The following is a 17,084-nucleotide window of genomic DNA, read 5'->3' as shown; positions in this document are numbered from 1 at the left end:
ATTTTGAGAGAGAAGCCAAGCTTTTATTTTGAAAAGCTTTTCCAGCTAATTTTTAGAAAAGAAGCCTACATTTCTATTGCGACCCGCCTGAGACCCTCTTTGATACATAATTCCCATTACGTAATCATCTTAACGTGATTTAATAGACTCCGAGGTGACTTTTGTTAACCCTTTTATGGGTATCTCCCTCTGGAGGAGCTATAAGAAGCTATTGTCTCAGTTGATCTACTTCTATGTGATGTGTTGCCTCCCCCTCTCAAAGGGGGGGGGGGGGTGAAGTCCATAAACTCAAAACATATTTCCCAGTAAGCACATGAAGAGAGCATGGATGCTTCATTGTCCTTGAGGGGGAAGGCGGGTTCAGACAAAGCACATACACACACAGGTGGAGTTCATGCGACCCATTGTTCACCCACCGCGAGAACATATAGTCGATGAAGACGAAGACACAGCTTCATCTTACACACACAACACACTCGAGAGATATTGCCACGCACGCGAGATGTAGCATGTACATCGATATGAGCGTCCCAGTATGTGCACATACACACTCACAGGGCGGTGAGCGCAGCAGGTTGACAGTGACAGCACCAGTGCATTATGGGTAGTTGACGTCTACTTTGTGGAGAATTAGAAGTATACTGACAAGCGTTTCAACATGATACTATTGTATCTTGACCTTACAGCTAGGCCCTTCTCAAACAGTTAGGAGACTTACGGGATTTTTTTCAACGAGATAATCTTCACAATTCAACACCACTTTTATGATTATAGATTCAAGATTCAAGATTCAAGATGTTTTATTTGTCACATACACACACAGGGTGTGCAGTGAAATGAAAGTGGCAATGCTCAGGAATGCAAGCAACAAACTATTACAATAAAACAACACAATATTTACAGTAAGTGTGTGTGTGTGTGTGTGTGTGTGTGTGTCCAAGACAGTTGTGGGTCTATGTTCCTGTGATCATTCACAATCCTGATGGCCTGAGGAAAGAAACTCTTCAGTCTCTCTGTTTTGCAGCGTGACTACACGCCTGCCTGACCGCAGCAGCTGAAACAGTCTGTTGTTTTGGATCCTTCATGATCCTGGGTCTGGTTCTACCTCCTTGTACAAGTCCTGCATGGTAGTTAATAGTCGTTCACGACTATTCTGAATTCCTGTCCTGAGCAGTTCAAACCAGGCTGTGATGCTTCCTGTCAATTACAGCTCCAGAGTAGAAGGACTGAAGGATCCTCTAACTTTAAATTTTAGCTGCCTGATGGTAGATTTGCCTTTCTCACCAGAGTGTCTGTGTTATGACCATGTCAGATCCTCTGATGTGGACTCAGGTATTTACCGCTCATCTCCACAGTAGTCCCGTTAATCAGTGGTGAGTATCTGTTGTTGAATAAAGTCACAATCAGCTCTTAGTTTTGGTGACATTCATGATGAGGCTGTTGTCCTGGCACCAAGTGACAGATCAGCCTTCCTCCCGGTAGCCTTCTCTTTAGATCAGGACCACCACTGTGTCATCCAAACATGATGGTGTTAGCTGAACCTGCACACAGTCATGTGTGTACAAAGTAACTGAACAATGGATCCTGTGTTCATGATTATTGTCATGACCACCTGTGGCCTGGCTCAGGAAGTCAGGATCAAGCACATGTTCAGTCCCGCTCAATCAGCTTGGCCAGTCTGGAGGACTATGGTGTCTGAACTATAATCAATGAACAGCAGTCTCAATAGTCTGGCTGTCCAGATGAGAGAGTGTGTGCAGTCCTGGAGACAGCATCATCCTGGATCTGTTTATAAGCAAACTGCAGCGGGTCCATGGAGGAAGGAGGAACAGATGTAGTCCTTATCAGCCTCTCAGCATTTCATGACCACGATGAGGCCATGGTAGTCATTTACATGCTGGAGAAGCATTCTGCACAGGGACAATAGTGGATCTCTTACAGGGGGACCAATCAGCCAAGATTGAATATTGTGGTGAACACTGGACTAGCTTTACATTTCAGTACCCAGATATGCCATCTGGACCTGCAGCTTTCTGGTGTTCACCTCAACAGAGCCCTCCTCACACTGTGCTCGGTCACAGAGATGTGTGTTCATCCAGTAGAACTCATCGGCTCTTAATGTTGTTGCAGCAGCTGTTGTTGCTAGCCTCAAACCTGCATAAAATGAGTTCAGTCGTCCGCTAGGATCGTCACTCACCATAGCTCTGCTCTGGTAGTCTGTGATAGTCCGAGCCCTGCCAAGCGCCTGGTGTCGCTCCATCTGTGATTCCTCTGTCTCGGTACCTTCTTTTCACGCCTCCTCAGTCCATAGACTGCCTTGTACTGCCATGTTGCGGATACAAGACAGTTATAGGCAGATGCTCACAGCTTCAGGATGGATCTATCAACCCACGGCTTTTGGTTAGGAAAGACCTAACTTTTACCGTGCGATGGTGTCGCTGATTATGAGGCTCATTGCTACTTAAACTCGCTGACGTCACTGGAACTGGATTGGATCATGTGTCGACACGCAGAGCGTTAGCTCAGCCTCTGATTGGTCAGACCGACCTGTCACTACCGCTTAGCGATCTTTGAAGCAGGAAAATGGCATGGTCATTGAACGGAGGAAGAGACAGCCTTGTAGCCTTTCTTGAATGGCGTATAGCAGTGTCAACGTTCTTTCCTCTGGTAGCACGTAATGTGCTGGTGAAAGTTCATGACTTTTTTAGGTTTGCCTATTAAAGTAAAAAAGCTTTTTTCTGGGGCAAACACCATTTAATTTGTCTTTTGTGGTTGGGGGGCCCTTTGATGCCGAGTAACTGGGGTAGAATGGGCGGGAATTCAGGTTTTAGGTTGCAAAGTAAAACAGTATAAATAATAAAAGGGGCCCTTTTTGGGGCCTTTTTAATAAAAATTGGGCATTGAATTTGTTTTTTTGTTTGGATAAACATTGAGTTGGGTAAAAATTTTGACCTTTCCATGACCTTACTTTGACATTGATAAATCAAATGGTGATAAAACATCCAAATGGGTAAAAGCTGATGTCACAAGTAGTTTGGCCCACCATTCTTTACGTGCTGTTAAATGAAAAAGCTGTATATGTGGGGGGGGCTTTTGTGACATTCTCTATGGGGTCAAAAAGCTCTTTGTTTATTATTTTCTTTCTGGGCAATAACTGATATTTTTGAGTTGGTGTCAGGCGTCTTTTTGAGTTATAAAACACCTTTTTTGGGGGAAAAAGTGGCTCTGGGGCAAAAAAGACCCATAATTTTTATATATAAAAATTATTTACAATTATATTTAATAAACACGTGTCTTCTAGGACTACGGGCTGGCGTGGGGGCCTTCAGGCAGCTGGTGGCGACTGTCCTCATCTCCTGGAGCTCCCCCCAGCTGCTGCATGGTAGGTGGAATTGACAACACATTGGTGAATCAAAAGATATTAATGTTGGAAGACAAGTGATGGAGAACTACAGATAGACATGTTTTTATCTTTTATGAGAAAGGAATGATGAGGTGTCTGTTCCTGCGTTGTTGTGAAAGTTAAAGAATAAATTAAATACAAAATATTATAATTCAACATAAAAAAAAAAAAACATCTATAAATGACAATACATTAGTACGTCATGTTGATTTTTTTTTAAATTTTAATATTTTAAATATTTAAAAAAAATTATATATTTTTATTTTATTAAAATTAATTTTTTTTAAAAATATATATTTTTATATTTTTTAAAAATATTTTTTTCTTTTAAAAATAAATATTAAAAAAAAAAATTTTTTATTTTAATAAAAAATATACATTTTGTTTTTAATTGCATTAAAAAAAAAAGAAATTTTCAATTTAAATTTTTTGAGACATTTTATTATATATTTTTTAAAAGATATATATATATTTTAAAAAAAATATAATCAACATTTTTTTAAAAATACAGTTTTCAACATGATATTATTTTTAAATTTTTTTATATATATTTTTTTGGGTGAACAAAAAATCAAAATTTTTTTTATATATGAATTTTATTATTCAGTCGTTGCAGTTACATGTTGCTCAACACATCTGTTTTTCAGGAAAAGGGCGTCCCAACATTGTTTTTTTCTTCGTCTCAACAAAAAACTTGAAACAAAATGCCTTCAAACATTAATGTCTTCAACCTTTTTCTGGTTGTGTTTTTGTTGTCATTGTTCACACTGATATGTGTAAATATTTTTTCTTTGTTTTTTTTCCCAACTTATTAATTCGTTTCTTGGGTTTTAAAAGGGTTTCCCCATTCCTTTTAAATTGACCAGTTATTCACTATTTGATGCCCTTTTTTCCAGCTTGGTTTATATCTTATTAAATCATTCCACATTTTGAATTCTCAAAATTCAGAGACAGAGCTATAAATGAATATGATACAACAGTAAATAGTAGATTCAAACAAACAAACTGAAACACAGACGTCCCAGCATTTACATACAGAACAATACTCACCAATGAGAAAAATACAACTAATCTAGGCGTAATTTAATTGTTATCTTTCTTACATACAATGATGTTTCAATTTGACCTTTCATCAAATTCGAACAAAAATTCTAAAACTAAGTTTGTCATCATCAACAATACCAATTAATCATTTTTGTGAGATTTCCTCCATTCAGAGTTAAAACACATTTAAATGAAAATACATGTTCAAACAATTTTTTGCATTGAAGAATCTAAATCAAATTTCATTGCTCCATAACATGTTTTTTCTTCTAATTTTAGCATTTGTAATTTTTTGCATATGAGATAAATAGAATGAACACATGTGCTGTTCATCATATGATAAAATCAAGCCAAATGAGTCATAAATTTGTATTGAAATACTTTAGTTATGTTTATTTTTAATGTTATGCATACTTATATGATAAAAAGACCAACACAGTTATCCTCTTTATCTTATGATCTCATGTAATGTTGACTTCTAGCAACCATTTGTATGTTTCCTCTCTTATTTTTAGATAAATTCTCAAAATATCTGTATTTCTTCACAGTTCAAGAGAATGGGGTGTTCAGATTGGATAAAAGTGGTCTCAATCAGACAGACATATTAGTCAAGCCTCATATGAAGGGACAGAAAAAAATCAAAGTCAGTCCCAAAAAAGGTGAGGGAAGAGAAGATGATAAACAATTTAGTCTGTATGTGCTTCTCATGTTCACACAGGATAAAGGTTCCTCAACCATGATCTGTTTGAGTTGAAAGCCTTTAATATTTGTGAACAGGTGTGTCTGATATGGTTTGTGTGTGCTGATATGTGTGTTTGTGTGTGGTGTCTGTCCCGTGTTATGTGGGGTGTGTGTTGGTGTTTGTGTGTTCTTGGTATAAGACTCATTTCAAAGAAATAGTCTTCTCTCTTCATGACAGCCTTTCCAGTCAAATCCAACATCATCTCTGAAAACCTGCTTCAAATCATGATATTGCCTTGATTCACTAAATAGAAGAAGAGACAGAAAATGAATATCCTAGACAAACTTTAATCAAGACTACCAGATTAAGGTATTTAATCTTCTCAGTGTATAAATATGAATCTGCATTCAGGCTCCTGTTCACTTTTCACATTCTCCATTTTTATTTAATTTCTGAAATAAAATCAAAGTTTCAGTCCATTTCTCCATGTGTCATTTGTTGTAGACTCCTCCATTCACGTTTAAAGTCACCTTTAAAGTGACTTGTATTCTTCTCTCCCCCATCTTTCCCATTAAATGTCCCTTCTTTTCCCCTGTTTGATTTCCCCCAAACCCTCAGTCCTTCTCTTCCTTTCCTTTTGAATATCCTTTTCCTTTTTCCCTCAACATTGTTAATTCCTTTCCCCTTTCCCTCCCCCTTTTGTCAACTTTTCATTTCCTTCTCCATCTTCCTATTTCTCTTATACTTGTTGGGGAAATCCAAAATGTGAACATCCCCTTCTGGTTCATATTGATCCTGTCACAGCTCCCTCAGATGTCTGATGAAGTTCCAGCTCCTTCAGGACCCAGTTACTGTTTGGTCTCTGATCTGTTCCCATGGACAGTGTTTTTTCCCTTTAAATGAAACATGGATATTTATCATTTCATGGGTTTCTCGTTTCATCACAGTTCCTTTGTGAAACATTGATTTTTCTGCAAAAAAAAAAAGATTAACAAATTTTCATATCTGACCCGTGTCAACAGAATATCCCCTCAGGCATGAAAATAGATGACAAGTTGAATTCCCGTCTTGTTGATATAAACATGATTGTACATAACAATGACTATAATCACACAGCTTTGAATGAATTTCTCCTTAGATAATTATTTTCTAAACACGGCCATTAGTAAACATGAAACCGCATGTCAGCTATACATCAGTCAAATGATTGTGGTCTATATGAATACATCCATTTTATTCAGATTTAAATCATCAGCATTTGAATGAATATGTGACTGTCAAATCTGCTCCAGGACTAAAGGAAGTTCAGTTTCCCTCTGCTGCTGGTTTACGCACTCTAATTTTAAGTTATATAAAAGACAGCCCACTCCACTGACAAGATAACGTAAACTAAAATGTTATAACTGCTGAAACTCTAGCGACTTCAGAATAATCTATCTTAGTATGTTCATGTGTTTTGACATCTGTGTATCTCACGCTATCTGTGTGTTAAAATTCTTTTGTTATAGTCTTTAGTACTCTAGATACTGCATAAAATGACTAGCATGATCTATATGGCAAATAGCTAAGTCATACTTTACCAAACATCAAATTCTATTCGTCTGAGAGGCATTATTATCTAGTTAGTTGTCGCCTCTGTTTCATGGTGCATCTTCGGCTCAATTCATCAAGCCAATACGAATTCATTGAGTTTGTGAAATATGACGAGAATATGTCTTTCACGGGACACTAATCTTCTGTACATTTGTCTGCTCAGTCATGGCTATTCGGATCTTCTAGCGGATAGTTCAAAGAAAGATTTTCAGCGGAGTTAACAATGTGAAACAACTGACATTAAATGACTGAAGTAGATCAACATCGGTACATATCTTTCAAGCGCTGTAGAGGACTGCTGACTGCCTCTTTCAATTTGATTAGGATCGCAGCTATTCAATGGGAAAATAGTAGGCCAACTTTCTAATGTCTGTTATCTTCAGACAATCAGGCGGGATGTTCTGTAATTTTGAAACTTCCATTCAGTCAGTTCAAAAATAGCTCAAACAACGCTATGCTTTTAAATATATATGTGATTAGTCTCTACTGTGGCTGCTTGGAGGCACTTCTATGTCTCAAATAATTATGACTCATGATATACTTCTTGATACAAACTAAAGCAACCATGAATAGTTGATCTGAGGTTATGACATAAGAAATGACGGACTTATGAGTACTTTTTAAAGGGGCACTATTTTTTACTTAGTCTATTGATTTGTAATGACTTTTATGCCATAATATCATTTTTGTCAGGTTCTTGTCAGGGGGTGGGGCTCGGGCCCAGAGAGACAGGCAGGACTCAGATGTGAATAACAAAAATCTTTAATCAGAAAAAATTTCCCAAAAAAAAACGTCCAAAGGGGCAGGCGGGGAATGGGGGTCAGGGGCAGGCAGGGTCAAACAGGCAGGTCAAAATATCCAGGCACAGGGAGGAACCAAAGACAACAACTAGAAACAGGGAGGAGCCCTGCAGACACAGATCAATCGTTTAACACAGATGGATCAAAAGAGCCCAATACAGGAGAACTGGATTTGCAGGTATCGGTCCTTTAACTATGACGTCAGACTAAGGTCATCAGACCATGTGTTGTGTTGACAGTTGAGGCTTTGGCAGTCTGACCAGAGCTGCAGTGGGTGGAGGAGCTTCAGGACAGGGAAGTTCTCAATGGTTCAGATTCCAGATCAGCATTATCATCATTTCAGTCACATCTCACGGGCAGGATATAATAAACGACATCTGAAACCTCCCCACTTGTCAGGTGGTATTTTGGTGGCATTCATGTGGGTGCCAGCACAGAAGGGAAAAGCGGCGAAACATCAGCAAAACAAGCGTTGGACGTCAGAACAAGACCAGATGCTCTCTGGATCATCAGCACTCAGCTACCACTCCATCTGGGAAAAGAAGAAGACAACAGAAGAGATGGATCAGTGTCTCCAGAGACTCCCCCCATCAGCTGCCAGTGAAAGCACATCAGTAGAAAAAAACAACAAAACCCAAAAACAAAAATAAAATTTAAACCCCCGACTGACCTCAGAGTCTCCAGCTACAATGGACTCTCCAGAAAACCAGTCAGCAGCTTCACTCCTGAATCCTGCAGCTGGTTTTAGATCCAGTTCTCTGAGACTGGAGGGGTTTTTCTTCAGAGCAGATCCCAGAGAAGAACAGCTCTCCTCTGTGATCCCACAGTTTACAGTCTGTAAACACACAAAACAAACACAGGTTTATTATATCAATACACAATGAATCATTATTGACATCATGAACACGGGGGTTTCACTTTGGTTTCATCTTCTTCTGTAAACAGACATTTAGTTAAAATCCGTCAGTGAAAAAAGAAGAAAAAATGACAGAAACAATCTGTTCATCATCCAATCAGATGAGTTCATGTTTTAATGTGAACTCCACTTCTCAAGGTTTCCTGCAGCTGGTAGCAGCCCTGATTGACTTTGGGACATTTGGTGACCCCTTTGGTTGAAAAATTTTTTTGGGGTTTTTGATTTCCCCTAAATTGGCCCCGGTTTGGTCTGTCCCCAGGCCTGTTCAGTAATCCATCAGCAGCATGAGGGCCCGACTTGTCCATTTTTTGGGGAACAGGAGCTGTGTAACATGTCCCAAAAAGAAAAAATGGATCAATTTCCATCAAACAGTTATTGATTAAACAGGTGCTACACTCGACAGTGAAATCAAGTCTCCCGGCTACTGGACTCTCCAGAAAACCAGTCAAGCTTCACTCCTGAATCCTGCAGCTGGTTTCCTCAGATCCCGTTCTCTGAGACTGGAGGTTTGACTTCAGAGCTGATCCCAGAGAAGAACAGCCCCTCTGTGATCCCACAGTGACAGACTGTAAACACACAAAACAAAAACAAGTTTATTATATCAACACGAATCATTATTGACATCATGAACACGGGGGCTTTCACTTTTTTTATCTTCTTCTGTAAACAGACATTTAGTTAAAATCCGTCAGTGAAAAAAGAAGAAAGATGACGAAACAATCTGTTCATCATCCAATCAGATGAGTTCATGTTTTAATTTAACTCCACCGGGTTTTCCCGCAGCTGGTAGCAGGCGTGTAGAAGCAGCTTGGCAAATTTATGACTTCAGAGAAGATGAACCTGATCCCAAAGGGTAAAAAATTTCATTTCAACACTTTTTTATTTAAATGGATTGTTTGGTTCTTTTGTGAATAAATAACTCTTTTTAGGGAAAATTGACTCACTCAAGTATATATATTTAATTAATCTTTAAAATATTAAGACAATTAAACCTTTTTTTTGAAAAAGACAATTTCCGAAATCTGAGATGACCTGGCCTTCTGTTTTTGTCCCACAAAACAAAAACCCTTTTAATAAATTAAAAAAACTTTTTTAAAAGTTTTTAGCTTCCCTGCATGTTTTAATTTTCCCTAGCAAAATATTATGACTCTTATGATATATTTTGATATCAAATTTTATACTATGACAGTTGATTTGTTATGACATACAAATTAGGACTTATGAGATACTTTTTTAAAAGGGTATTTACATCTTATACTATTATTTTTAATGACTTTTTTGCCATAATATCATATGTCAGGTTCTTGTCACGGGGGGGGGCTCAGGCAGAGAGACAGGCAGGACTCAGTTGTGAATAACAAAAATACTCTTTAATCAGACAAAAGTTCCAAAAAACAAAACGTCCAAAGGGGCAGGCAGGGGAAACGGGGGCAGGGGCAGGCAGGGTCAAACAGGCAGGTCAAGAATATCCAGGCACAGGAAGCGGAACCAAAGACAACAACTAGACAAGAGGAAGGAGAAATGCAGACACAGATCAATCGTTTAGCGGACACAGATGGATCTAAAAAGCCCAATACAGGAGAACTGGATTTGCAGTTATCGTTCCTTTAACTATGAGGTCAAAGAAGGTCATCAGACCATCTGTCGTGTTGACAGTTGAGGCTTTGGCCGTCTGACCAGCTAGTGGGGGGGGAGCTTCAGGTCAGAAAGGTTGTCATTGGTTCAGATTCCAGTTCAGCGTTATCATCATTACAGTCACATCTCAAGGGGAGGATATAATCAAAGACATCTGGGAAAAACTGCTCCCCCTTGTCAGGTGGTATTTTGGTGGCATTCATGTGGGTGCCAGCACAGAAAGTAAAGGGGAAAACCCCAAAAAAAAAAAAAAAAAAAAAAAAAAAAAACCAAAAGAAAAAAAAAAAAAAAAAAAAAAAAAAAAAAAAAAAAAAAAATAAAAAAAAAAAAAAAAAAAAAAAAAAAAAAAAAAAAAAAAAAAAAAAAAAAAAAAAAAAAAAAAAAAAAAAATTTTTTTTTTTTTTTTTTTTTTTTTTTTTTTTTTTTTTTTTTTTATTTTCTTTTTTTTTTTTTTTTTTTTTTTTTTTTTTTTTTTTTTTTTTTTTTTTTTTTTTTTTTTTTTTTTTTTATTTTGGCCCCCGACCCTTTTTGGTTTTTCCCATACCTTTTAGTAATCCATCAGCAGCAGGGAGACAAGTTGTCCATTTTTGTAAAATCAACTGATTGAACATGTCACCCGGAAAAGAAACACTTGATGGATCAAACGTGATCCATCAAACAGTTATTGATTTAAAAAAAGGTGCTACACTGGGAGCAGACTGAACACCTCAAGTCTCCAGGCTTGGACTCTCCAGAAAACCAGTCAAGCTTCATCCTGAATCCCAGCTTTTTCCCCAGATCCAGTTCTCTGAGACTGGAGGGTTTGACTTCAGAGCTGATCCCAGAGAAGAACAGCCTTCCTCTGTGATCCCACAGTATGACAGACTGTAAACACACAAAACAAACACAGGTTTATTATATCAAACACAATGAATCATTATTGACATCATGAACACGTGGCTTTCACTTTGGTTTCATCTTCTTCTGTAAACAGACATTTAGTTAAAATCCGTCAGTGAAAAAAAAGAAAAGATGAAAAAACAATCTGTTCATCATCCAATCAGATGAGTTCATGTTTTTAATTTTCCACTTCCCAAAGGGTTTTCCCGCAGCTGGTAGCAGAATTTTGGGGACATTTGGTGAGTGATGTTTTCTGACCTTTTGACCCTTTTGATTTTTTGATTTTCCCCTGACTCTTGGTTTTCCCATACCTTTTAGTAATCCATCAGCAGCAGGGAGACAAGTTGTCCATTTTTGTAAAAATCACACTGATTTAAGTCATGTCACCCGGAAAAGAAAAAATGGATCAAACGTGATCCATCAAACAGTTATTGATTTAAAAATGAAGGTGCTACACTGGCAGCAGTGAACCCCCCTCAAGTCTCCAGGCTGTGGACTCTCCAGAAAACCAGTCAGCAGCTTCATCCTGAATCCCCCCCCCCCCCCCCCCCCCCCCCCCCCCCCCCCCCCCCCCCCCCCCCCCCCCCCCCCCCCCCCCCCCCCCCCCCCCCCCCCCCCCCCCCCCTTTTTTTTTTTTTTTTTTTTTTTTTTTTTTTTTTTTTTTTTTTTTGTTTTTTTTTTTTTTTTTTTTTTTTTTTTTTTTTTTTTTTTTTTTTTTTTCTTTTTTTATTTTTTTTTTTTTTTTTTTTTTTTTTTTTTTTTTTTTTTTTCCAACTTTTTGAATCTGTCTTTCTAAAAAGAAAGTCTTGTTTCAAACATGTCTCAAAATGGGTGACTCAAACCATCGTCATTGTTAAAAAACTTGACAGTTCATGGTTGTTTCTCATGACTGAAGACCTTTTCTGACATGTTGTTTAGAAAAATGTGAATTTTGAATCATTTTTTATTTTTTTCTCTTTTCATAAATCTGTTTACCTTTTTTGGATCTTTCTTTAAGCTCTACTTTTGGACTTTGTACTCTATTCGTATCTTATGCTCCTCAGACTTTGATTTGATCTCTTCACTTTAATCGACAGCAATTGGCAGGTTTTTTAAATTTGGGACTTATGGCCCACAAAGTAGCTTAAAAATTTTTTTTATTAATAAACATTTTCTAAAATTTTTTATACAGGGAAAAAAAAGGATGTTTAATTTAATAGCTGAATCCCTTTTTTGGGTTTTAAGATCCTAAAAATTTATTTTAAAATTTATAAAGCTTTTTCTATTACTTTTTGAAAAAAAAAAAGTTCTTGGTTTTTAAAATCTTAAAAAAAAATTTTTTAAAAATCTTTTTTGTTTTTTTTTTGCCTTTTTTCTTTTTTCCGTAAAAGCTTCCCTTTTTAAATGTCAAAAGTTTTTTTTTGGTTTTTTTTTTTCTTTTGGGGTTTTTAAAAAATTCCCTTTTTTAAAGCAAAGGGGTTTTTTTCCCCGGTTTTTTCAAAACGGGGGGTTTTTAAAAAAATCAAGTAAAAACCCTTTTTAAAATAAATTTTTTAATAAATTTTTAAATTTTTTTTAAAAAAAATTTTTTTTCCCCAAAAAAAAACCCCCCGGGGCCCCCAAAAAAATTTTTTTTTAATTTTTAAAGGGTTTAAATGGAAGAAAAATAAGGGAAAAAAAATTCCCCAAATTTTTTAAACGGGAAAAAAATTTTCACCCAAAAAAAAAATCCCGTTTTTAAATTTTTTTAATAGGGTTTTAAAAAAAAAATTTTTGGTTTTAAAAAAAAAAAAACTTTGGGAAAATTTTTCCCCGGAGGTTTAAATTAATAATTAAAAAATTTCCCCCAAAAACCCGGGGGGTTTTTTATTTTCCCCTTTTGGCCCAAATTTTTAGAAATTTAATTTTAAAAACCCTGGGCAAATTTTAGACCCCCCCGAACCCCTGTTTTAATTTTAAAAATGGTCCCATTATTTTAAAAGTTTCCCTTTTTCTTTACCTCTTTTTCCCCCGGGGGGAATTTTCCAAACCGGGGGGTTTTGGGTTTAATTATTGGGGCCGGGGGAAAAGGCCTCAGATCCAGTTCTCTGAGACTGGGGTTTGACTTCAGAGCTGATCCCAGAAGAACAGCCTTCCTCTGTGATCCACAGTTGACAGACTGTAAACACAAAACAACACAGGTTTATTATATCAATACACAATGAATCATTATTGACATCATGAACAGTGGCTTTCACTTTGGTTTCATCTTCTTCTGTAAACAGACATTTAGTTAAAATCCGTCAGTGAAAGAAGAAGAAAGATGACAGAAACAATCTGTTCATCATCCAATCAGATGAGTTCATGTTTAATGAACTCCACTTCGGTTTCCTGCAGCTGGTAGCAGCGTGTAGAAGCAGCTTCGGCGGAGGATTCATGACTTCAGAGAAGATGAACCTGATCACAAGGATCACAACAAGTTTCATTTCAACATATTTCATTTAAATGGATACATGTTTGGTTCTTTGTGAATAAATAACTCTTTTTGAGGAACATTGACTCAAATATATATATATATTTTAATCTGTAACATAATCATTATTTGGCATTACCAAATGACAGCAATCTTCTAAATGACTAATGCAGATGACATGGCTTCTCTGTCAGAGTTTTGTCAGCTAACAACCACAAACCCACAATTTTATTGAAGGAAAAGCTTTATTATTGAAATGTGATTGCTCAACTTTTTTTGAATTTTCTTGAAAAAGAAAGTCTTTTTCAACATGTCTCAACAAATGACATATGATCAACACATCAAGTCCAGATTTATAAGGCTTGACAGCTTCATCGTGTTTCTGGCATGATTCTGAAAGATTTTTAGACATGTTGTAGACCTCAAAACAGATTAAACATTTTGCTTATTTGTGCTCTTTTCATAAATCTGACCCATTCAGTTTAAATGGTATCTCTTCGTGACCTAGTGATTTACATCTGTGGATCCCACTCAGTTCAGATACTTTTCTCTCACCTTTGACCGTCTTTCACCTTTCAACTGCAGATTGCTAGCATGTTAGTTGGGCTTAAAGGTGCTGGGAGGGCCTCAAAGGGGGCATTTTAAAAAACCCCCCCTTTTTTCGACCTAATGTAGTAAAGGGCGTGAGTCCTTTTAAATTTTGGACCTTGGGCCCCACGGCATTTAACGTTTTTTTTTATCACAGTTATCGTCGGGGTTTTTGACTTATCCTCCAAAATAAGAAAGTTTGCAAATAAATTATACTTTTTTTCAGGTTAACTGGCCCGTCACTGTTGCCCGCGACCGGGCCAAATTAAGAGGGGGGTACCCCTTTTTCCCGCTTTAAAAGGTAGGGTAAGGCTGTTCTAACCCGACGACCTACTTAATCGGGTTTTAAAAATGTGCGTCTTTTGGAGGCTTTTAAGCGAAGTGGTTGTCGGAACTTTGGGATTTTCGTTTAAAAACCGGTTTACTCACTTAAAGAAAGTACAATTTAGGGGGGTTTTTTCCCCTTTTCCAAAAAAATTTTTGGGGGAAATTGGGGGTCCGGCCTTTTCCCCCGCTGGTTCGAAAGGGAAAAAACTTTTTCCCCCGGGTTTTTCTAAAACTTTTTTCCCCCGTTAAGTTAAGGGTTGGGGAACCCCCGGGGATCAAAAAAAGGGGGTTTTTTAAAAGGGAAATGGGGGGGAAAATTTCCGGAACCTTTTTTCCCCCAAAAAGGGGGCCCTTTTAATTTGCCAAAACCCGGGAAGGGGGAAAGGGGGGTTTAAAAAAACCCAGTTTTCCCCCGGAAAAAAATTGTTCCTGATGCCAGGTTTGCTAACTTAATGGCCCCCGTGTAAGAAGAGCCTTTTGACACTTGCGTGATTTCTGTTCTCATTACTCAAGGACTGTTTAATAATAGGATCATTGGACTGATTTAATCTGGGAAATACTTTTATTCCATGAAGTTGTATTAGAACCAAATTTTAACAAAACTTCGAGTTTGGATGATCCAATTCAAGTCTGCAGCAAATTAGGCTTCGGGGGCATTACTTAATTACCCCGTGATCAGGTCAAAGTTTCGAATTTCCAGTTCTCTTGGTTTGGCAAAATCTTAAGGCAGGGAAAATTTTTGTTATTTTCCAGTTCGTCCTTAATCTGGCTTAACGTTAGCCGGATACCCTTAAAATACCCGAACCTGGAATGTTTCGGGTTTCCTCCTCTCCCCCCTTTTTTAACGCTTATTTAAAGGTGCTTTAAAGCTAAATGACAGGTTTTATTAAAGAGTATTTCCCAATCTTAAGGGTCGACTTTTTGGTAGGGCCTAGGCTGGAAAGCAGGCACTTGTGACTTTAGGGTTCTTATCAATTTGTCCCGTTTTGTCTTAAGGGAAATGTTGTCAATTTACTATGTTACGATGTCTCCTTTGTAAGTTAACCCCACATCTCCCAATTTTTAAAAGCAAGGTTTGTACCTCCGCCTGAAAATCTGGTAAAAATCCGCAGGCCAATGTTTGCCCTATTCAGAAGGGTTTTTAAAAAAAGAGTTCCCTTAAAGGCAAATGGTATGGCTTGGGAAATTGACTTTAAGCCGAATTATACCTGTACTGTCGCATTCCCCTAGATAAACACACGGGCCCTGAAGCCCGCAATCCCTACGGTTCCAGTACTAAAATACTTTGAAGGCCCCTTCCCTGGTAACCTTTTAAGGAATTCCTGGGGTATTCACCCCTTACCCTGACCGGTTTAAAAAGGCCCCTTGTTAACGTTTTGGTAAGCTCGAAAATTTTCGAAAAGGTCGTTTAAACCTTTCAAACAGTTGGGAAAAGGAAATGGGGTTGGGGGTCTATTAAGGGACTGACTTTTTTTGGATGATAAAAAGGGGGTTTCAACCCAAACCCAGACCTTTTGGGGTTTTAAAGAAATCCCCGAGTTTAATCGCATTTTACCTCTTTCCAATTTGATTGCAAACCCATCAAAAGCATTGTAAGAAGCAACCCGGCACCCGTTCGGTTAAATTCAATAAACCCAGTCAAGAATCGTTTTTCCGGGCACTTCTTGGTCAGGTTGGGAAACGTCAAAACCCGGGGGGAAACCTCAGCTGAACTCCGAATTCTTTTGGAACTGGTTTTGCTAAAAAGCCCGATCTGTTCCAACTAAAGGCGACGATTCCCACCTTTTCAAAAAGTAGCTATTCCTTCTCCTCAATGGGGTTACATAAATTTGTAGTGTAGGCGCATTCTTTGACGTTGTATGAAGGATTCCGTAAATCTTCCAATTCCTTCGTTCGCCCAGTTGAATCGGACGCACTCTTTTTTCAACGGTCATTTTAGCATACTCAACTTTGAGGCTTATAGCGGAACTACTTTGTGCTTGACGTTAACCGCTTTTGGGTTAACGCGAATTTGTAAGTTAGCTTTTAGGATTTTCATTAAACATTGACAAAGTTAATCTCATACCGGAAAAATTGGGATTTTTCGGCTTGCCGCGTAAAAAAAACCCCCAAAAAGGCCGCATGCCGGGGAAAATTTTGTCCCGGTTCGGAAAAAGTTAAAGGGTAAACTTAACGCTTTTTTTCACCTTTCCGTAATCAAACCCCAATGCAAGGGCTGGTCGGCCGGAGCGTTTGGTCCCCCGCCGGGAACCAATTTGGAAAAATCAATTCGCCCCGGGTAACCGACTTGGCATACGTTTACTCTGGGAAAGTATGGGCGGGACTCAATCCTCGGGGAAAAGTTCGGTGAAGGTCGGAATGAAATAAAGGGCTCATGTTCCCCGCAGTGGCTCTCCGGGGAACCTTGGCGGAAAAAGGGGGTTTACGGGTAAAGCATTTTTATCCCTTACTTTTAAAACTTTCCAGTTTTTTTATAACTTCAAGGTTATCCACGTTGGCCGTAAAGGAAAACCGTGTTCCCCCTTTTTTTAAATATGTGCCTTAATCTAATTAAGATTTTTTCCCTTGATTTGCCACAACAATTGGGAAATTTGGGCTCTTTTTGGTATAACATTTGGTAAAGGGTTCCGGGACAAAATTCCGGAAAAAACTGGTATGGAACCGGCATTTAACGTTCCAGATAGGGATAGTTGAGTAAATTTTTTAAACCTTTTGGGAAAAAGAACTCCCTTCCCCCCCTTTTTGGGCCCAACCAACGCCTTTTTTGGGGGCCCCCGGGGGGTTTT

Source organism: Pseudoliparis swirei, chromosome 6 (genome assembly GCF_029220125.1).
Source record: "Pseudoliparis swirei isolate HS2019 ecotype Mariana Trench chromosome 6, NWPU_hadal_v1, whole genome shotgun sequence".
NCBI classification, from domain to species: domain Eukaryota; kingdom Metazoa; phylum Chordata; class Actinopteri; order Perciformes; family Liparidae; genus Pseudoliparis; species Pseudoliparis swirei.
The sequence above is the reverse complement of the archived record's forward strand: the minus strand, read 5'-3'. Positions refer to the sequence as shown.